This window comes from Suricata suricatta, chromosome 12 (genome assembly GCF_006229205.1).
Source record: "Suricata suricatta isolate VVHF042 chromosome 12, meerkat_22Aug2017_6uvM2_HiC, whole genome shotgun sequence".
Taxonomy (NCBI): domain Eukaryota; kingdom Metazoa; phylum Chordata; class Mammalia; order Carnivora; family Herpestidae; genus Suricata; species Suricata suricatta.
In genome coordinates this window covers 818,979-825,583 of record NC_043711.1, presented here as the reverse complement: position 1 = coordinate 825,583, position 6,605 = coordinate 818,979, and positions in this window count along the sequence as shown.

Sequence of the window (6,605 nt, the reverse complement as noted above, 5' to 3'; positions counted from 1 at the left end):
GCCGCTGGGGCGCATCTTATTGGCTGAGGGGGCGGGGCGGGGCCCGACGCTCGGGGCGGGGCCAGGCTCCGGAGGGGGCAGGTGTGCGGTGAGGGGGGCGCGGGGGCGCCGCGGGGACACCGGGCTGGCGGGAGTTTCAGCGGTAAGAGCGGGGCTCGCGCCGGCGCGACAACCCTGCGCCAATGCGCTGCGCTCCGCCGGTGTGCTGTGCCAGTCCGGCGCCTCTCGCCAGACTGCGGAGTGTTAACGTGCCCATTGCCCTGAGCAGGAAACTGAGGTCAGAGAGATCGGCTCCTTTTCTCAGAGGCCTTTCCAGGGAGAGGCCTGACGGGGCTCTCGTGGCCCTGGGGAGCCGAGGCGGGATTCGGAGGAGGAGAAAGCAAGCCAGGATCTCTGGGGCAGGGACTCAGGCGGGGCCCCGCGGGGGGCTGGGGGTGCCAGGGCACTAGGCAGCGAGGAGGAACAGAATCGGGGGACCCAAGGGCAGACAAGGGTTTGTGAGTCCCGGCATGGGCGGCCAAGGAGAGAGTCAGGTGATAGGGCTGGTGGGCAGCCTCGGACCCTCCTGGGACCCATCGGGGACGTCCCTGAGCCACACCTCAGACTCCTTGTGTTCTCTCAAGTCATCTTACGTAAGCCCTGGAACACAGGAACTGGCCTTGTCCCCATTTCACCAGTGAGCACACTGAGGCCTGGGAGGTGGTCGCTCACACAGCCGGGGAGGGACGGTCCTGGATTTGAGTCCCAGCAGCTGCCTCTGGGTGCCGCAGCATTAATCCCCAAACGTTACATAACACACGGACTGGGGAGGGGTTAGCGGGGCTCCCTGTGGCTGGAATCAGGCCTTGGAATTTTCCAGAGACCGGATCTCGGAATGTGGCCCGGTCATGACGCCAGGGATAGGAAACCCCTTCTGAGTTGTCACATGTCCACCTGGTGTGTCAAACGGGGGCGACCGGGGCAGGAGGGACTCTCAGGGGGCCCCGTGCATGGGACAGAGCAGGACTAGGGGTGTTTGTGGGGGGATTGGCCTTGGCGGGCCGAGCATTCCAGGCCACCCCTGGGGGGCCAGGCCGCTGCCTCCAGGGAGCCTAAGTTTCCTGCTGATGGGAACCAACCGAGTGTCGCGTGACAGAAGGTGGTGGCATCACTGTCCCTGGGACCTGCTGGCTGCGTCGTCGCACACCTCCACCTGCGGGTTCACTCAGGTGCTCCTTAAGCACCTACATGCCCAAGTCAGATGCCTGGTCCTCCTAGAATGGCTGCCAGGAGGTCGCTCAGGCGGTGCCACCTTGGGGGTGGGGGGCCTTTCGGAGACAAATGCATGTCAACCTGTCCCTGGGCAGATGCTGGTCTTAGCCCCATATTATAGATGGGAAAACCGGGACCAGAATCCTGGAGTCCGGAGCCCCCGCTGCACCCGCACCCCCTGCTTCTGCCCCAGAGGCCCTGGGAGCCGCACACACGCCCGCTGTGCCCTCTGCCGGCCGCCTGCCGTGTTCCCCCGGCTGAGCGTCCACGGCCGTGCTCAGCCGGCCTCTCAGCACGACCCTGCCCCTCGGAAACAGAAGAAAACAGGACATAAAACAAAACACATAAACATCCAAACAGCGTAATTCACAGCAGCCACCAGGCAGACACACCCTCAGCGCCATGGTGAGGTCCACGCCTGAACCTGGTTGACCTTAGAGAGTCAGGACGTCCTGCCACCTGCCACGCGTGGACAGACCCGGAGGACACCGTGCAGTGACAGAAGCCGGACACAGAAGGACTCGGCCTGCGTGACCCCACCCACAGGGGTCCCCAGAGGAGTCCCGTCCGCAGAGACAGAGAGTGGACGGTGAGGGCCAGGGCTGGGGCGGGAAGTCAGGCTTCATGGGGACAGAGTCTCAGTCTGGGGAGATGGAAAGTTCCGGAGGCGATGGCGAGTGCGCCCGCACGACGGTGCGTGTGCTCGATGCCACTGCCACCAGAAAGTGGCAAATGTACATGACGTGATGTTTGATTCTCCGCCTCCCACAGGGAAAGGAGAGCTTGGGGGCCTCCTAGGACCCCCGATTTTACAGATGAGCAAACCGAGGCAGTTTGCCCAGCAAGCAGAGGACTGCGGCGTCTCGGGGGCGCCTGGCCCCCCACCGCGGGTCCCTGGCTCTGGCCCACAGGCTCGTCTCCCCCCGCCCGTTCCCCCGCTGACCTAACTCCCCGGACTCAGCACATTTCCTGGGAGAAATGCCCAGAAGCTTCGCTCAGAATACCTGCGGGGGCCGGGGGGGGGGGGGTGCTGCTGAGACAGCGGCCCTCGCCCGCCAGAGTCTCAAGGGACCGCGCACAGGGTTAGCGGTGGCACAGTCAGCTCTGGAAGGTGCAGGGGGCAGGGCGGAGGGCAGGAGGCTCCGTGTCCCTTTCTGGCCTCCTGGCCTGCAGCACGCGCCCCGCCTCGCAGTCCCCCGGGGACGGGCCCCGGGGAGGGACAGCAGGCCGCCCGCGAGGGCCCAGGCAGTGGGGGGGCGAAACACCCCAGGACCAGACCGCGTCCTTGCCTCTCCCGGCCTCGTGCGCGTCACCGGCTCCTTCTAGAAGCACCATCCTCTCTGTCCTCCAGGCCCCTATTGGCAGGCTCTTCTCCCACCTGGGTCCCCAGTCCTTTCTGCCATCCTCTGGGGCCCCACGTCCTTCTCTCGCTGCCCGCAGCCTGGTTCTGAGGCCGCCGTACCCTTTCTTTACTCCCTCGGGATGACCTTGTCCAGACCAGCAGGGCACAGAAGGGAGGGGCTTGTTTCTCCATCTCCCACCATCTCAGCCTGGGCTCAGCCAAAAACGGAGCCTGAAGCAAGGGTTGGTGCAGTGGGCTGATCTGGAGAGCAGGAGGGAGGGGCTGGGGAGGAAGGGGCAGGGCAGGGCCTGGAACCGCTGTGGGCCCCTGAGGGACTGGGTACGGCATTCCTCAGCACTGTCTACTTGCGAGGAAGACGAGGAGCCGCAGGCCCCTTCTTGACCGGGGCCTCCCTGCTGGGCACAAAGAGTCCTGTCCATCCAGCCTGGGATGCCCTTGGCAGGTGCTCCACGCCGCGGCTCCCGGGGTGAGGGAGTGAAAAGGTAGGGTGAGAAGTGCATGTGGGGGGCGGGCGCGGAGACCCAGAGCCCACCCGGGGCGGGGCAGGGCCGTGCTGGGCTCGCCACTCCAACCTCTGCCCTTGGGCCCGTGACACTAAGGACCTGCGTCCACAGCTGGAGGGCGATGCAGACAGGGTCAGGGCGAGGGATCCAGAGGCGGAGAGGGGGCTGAAGACAGGACCAGCCAGGACCCAGGGTCGGGAGTATCAGGGACAGCTCCGGCTAGGTCAGGGGACGCAGAGTGTTCAGGCTCTTGGAGGCCCACAGAACCAGGGAGCGGGGCTGGGAGCTGGTTTCAGGGAATGTTCTGGGGCCCAGAGACAGGAAATTCAGTCTCTTCCTATCAGCAAGAAGCCCTCCCGGACCAAGTGGCATTCAAACAAAAGTCCTCCCACCTGCCCACGCATCCCAGTCTAGCCACTCTGACCTCCCTGTTGGTCCAAGACCCCACAGCAAGTGCACCCAACCTCAGGGCCTTTGCATACGCCATGCTTTGTGCTCATGAGGCCCCTCCCCGCACCGCGTCATCACCCAGCGGCTCCTTCTCATCTGCTAGGAGTGAGGCAAGGGCCACCCTTGTCCACGGGGCCACCTCCACCCTGTGATTCCCTCTGTGGTCCGTCACAACCTGACTGGACATGTCACAGAGGACACAGGTCTGGGTCTGACCCTGCTGTGTGCCGCCTGCGTGCTGACCCTCTGCAGGCTGGCCGGACCCTGCCTGCAGCGGGCACCCTCCCTGCGGTCCTCTCTCCAGCTGGGTGCTGCCTCGACCTCTGTTTGGGGACATCGATTGACTCCGGCGTGAGCGAGGTGCTGTGTGAGCATCAGAGCCGGCCGGGTTTCCAGAGGCGCGGTCTGTATTTTATCTGCTTGGGTTCGAGAAAAGGAGCCCATTGTCTGTGGGATCCTGGAGGAGATCCTGGGACCAAAAAAGGAAATCAGTTTAAAAAAAGAAAAAAAACCCAGCAGCACATGGTGAACTCCAGATAAACCCAGGGCTCTGGTCAGTAGTCACAGCAATTTCTGAGATTGTTGATTAATGACGGTCACCCGCCCACATCTGAGTTGTGGCAAATGTATTCGTCTCCTAGGGCTTCTGTAACAAGTGACACAAATTGAGTGTCTTTAAAACAATCACACATTTATCAACTCCCTGTTGTGGAGTCAGAAGTCCTGACGCCCCAGGGAGCCCCGTGTCCCTCCTTTGCCGCTGCCAGAGGCGCTGCGTCCTTGGCCCGCGGCCCCTCCTCCATCCTCACGGCCCGCAGCACGGGGTCCCTGGTTACTCTGCCCCGTCTCGTGAGGACGCTGGGCCCCCCGGGCCACGCCTGCCTTGGGGGCCTTGACAAAGGTCCCCTCTGCCACAGGAGGTGACATGTCTGCAGGTTCTGAGAATCAGGACGGAGACATCTGGGGTGTGGATTATACCACTGATGAGGAAGGGTAGACAGAAATTGCAACTTTCTGTAAATGTAAAATTACCCCAAAATAAAGCGTTTCTTTTTTTTTTTTAAAGGTTTGTTGGTTTTTTTGTTGTCGTTGTTTTTCTTTTTTTTTTAATGTTTTTTATTTTTATTTATTAAAAAAAATTTTTAAATGTTTTATTAATTTTTGATACAGGAGAGACAGAGCATGAGAGGGGGAGGGTCAGGGAGAGAAGGAGACACAGAACCGGAAGCAGGCTCCAGGCTCTGAGCTAGCCGTCAGCACAGAGCCTGACGCGGGGCTCGAACCCATGAACGTGAGATCTGACCTGAGCCGAAGTCAGAGGCTTAACCGACTGAGCCACCCAGGCGCCCCTAATGTTTTTTATTTTTGAGAGACAGAGAGAGACAGTGTGAGCAGGGGAGGGGCAGAGAGAGAGGGAGACAGAATCTGAAGGAGGCTCCAGGCTCCGAGCTAGCTGTCAGCACAGAGCCCGACGCGGGGCTCGAACCCACGAACCGCGAGATCATGGCCTGAGCCAAAGCCGGACGCTCAACAGAGTGAGCCACCCAGGCGCCCCAAGCGTTTCTTTTTAAAAAGATGTTCAAATGTTTATTTATTTTTGAGAGAGAGAGTGCAAGCAGGGGTGAGGCCAAGGGGGACAGAGGGTCCGAAGGGGGCTCTGCGTTGACCACAGCAAGCCCAACTCACGAACCCTGAGATCATGACCTGAGCTGAAGTCGGACGCTCAACTGACTGAGCCAGCAGGTGCCCCCCAAATAAAAATGTCCTAAAGAAATCAGAACTAGAAGGTGAGGCCAGGAATTCCAGCCGGGGCGCGCTCACCCATGACCCGCCCGAGACCATCGCGGGACCCGGGGTTTCTTCCTTTCTGCCCCCCACAGAGCCCGCGCTGGGCACTCTCTTCTGTAAATGGCACCGTGTCGTGTGTAACCTTCTTGATCTGAGGCGAAAACCTTAGATGACAGGCCGTCTGTGAGTAACCTCCCCACGCTCCCGCCCTCTCTGACCTCGAAGCCCCCCCCCCCCCCCCCCCCCCCCCCCCCCCCCCCCCCCCCCCCCCCCCCCCCCCCCGCCCCTCCAGCTGCACCAGCCTCCCCGGAGGTCCTCACCCGGGGCCTCCAGCCACCTGGCCTTTGCACACGCTGCGCCCTGTGCTGGGAACGCCGCCTCCCCCCGACCTCCAGGTCCTTGGGGATGCCCCCTCCCGCTGCCCCCTCACCCATTCAGATGAGGGGGCTGCTGTGTGCAGCTCGGCCCCTCTGCACCTCAGTGTCCCGGCCCCTTAAGTGAGGGGAGGATCCGTCTCTGGGCGCTCCAGAGACCCAGGGTTCATGGGCACGGGTGGCAGGAATCCCCCATCCCGTCTCCGCAGGAGGCCGAAGTGTCCCCAACCACGTGGCCAGGCCCGAGGGAACACAGGAGGCCACAGGAGCTGGGGGGGGGCATCAGGAGGGCACGAGAGCTGCTCACGGCCACGTCCTAAGTCACAAGGTCACAAGGCGTCAGAGGCAAGGAGCCCAGGGACCAGGGTCCACTTGGCCTGGTTCCCTGGGCCTGCCTCAGGGACAGTCCAGGCCAGCGCTCAGGGTAAGGGACCGCACAGCCCCCAGGCCCAGCTCTCGCCTCCTCTGGGAATCTGCCGAGGACGGAGGCGAAGGCGGGACGCCGCATCCCCATCTGGCGCCCAGGCACTAGGCTCCCATGCAGGGCAGAGCGCCTGCTGTATACCCTCCCTGTGGGCCACAGGGGCTGCACTTTCTACAGCACTCGATGCCTACTGTATACAATTCCTGCAGCGCAAAGAGTCTACTGAAATCATTTCTATAGGACGCAGTGCCTGCTGTTTGCACTCTGCAGAGCGCTTTGGCCCAGAACTCCCGGGATGAGGCACATCGGAGGGAAGGCGACTGTCCACTAGGTGGAGCCCCTGAGCCAAGCCCGATTTCTTTCCGATACCCCACCCCCGCCCAGGCCCAGGCCCCGCCCCGGCGCGCGCGCGCGCGCGCGCGCGCACACACACACACACACACACACGCACA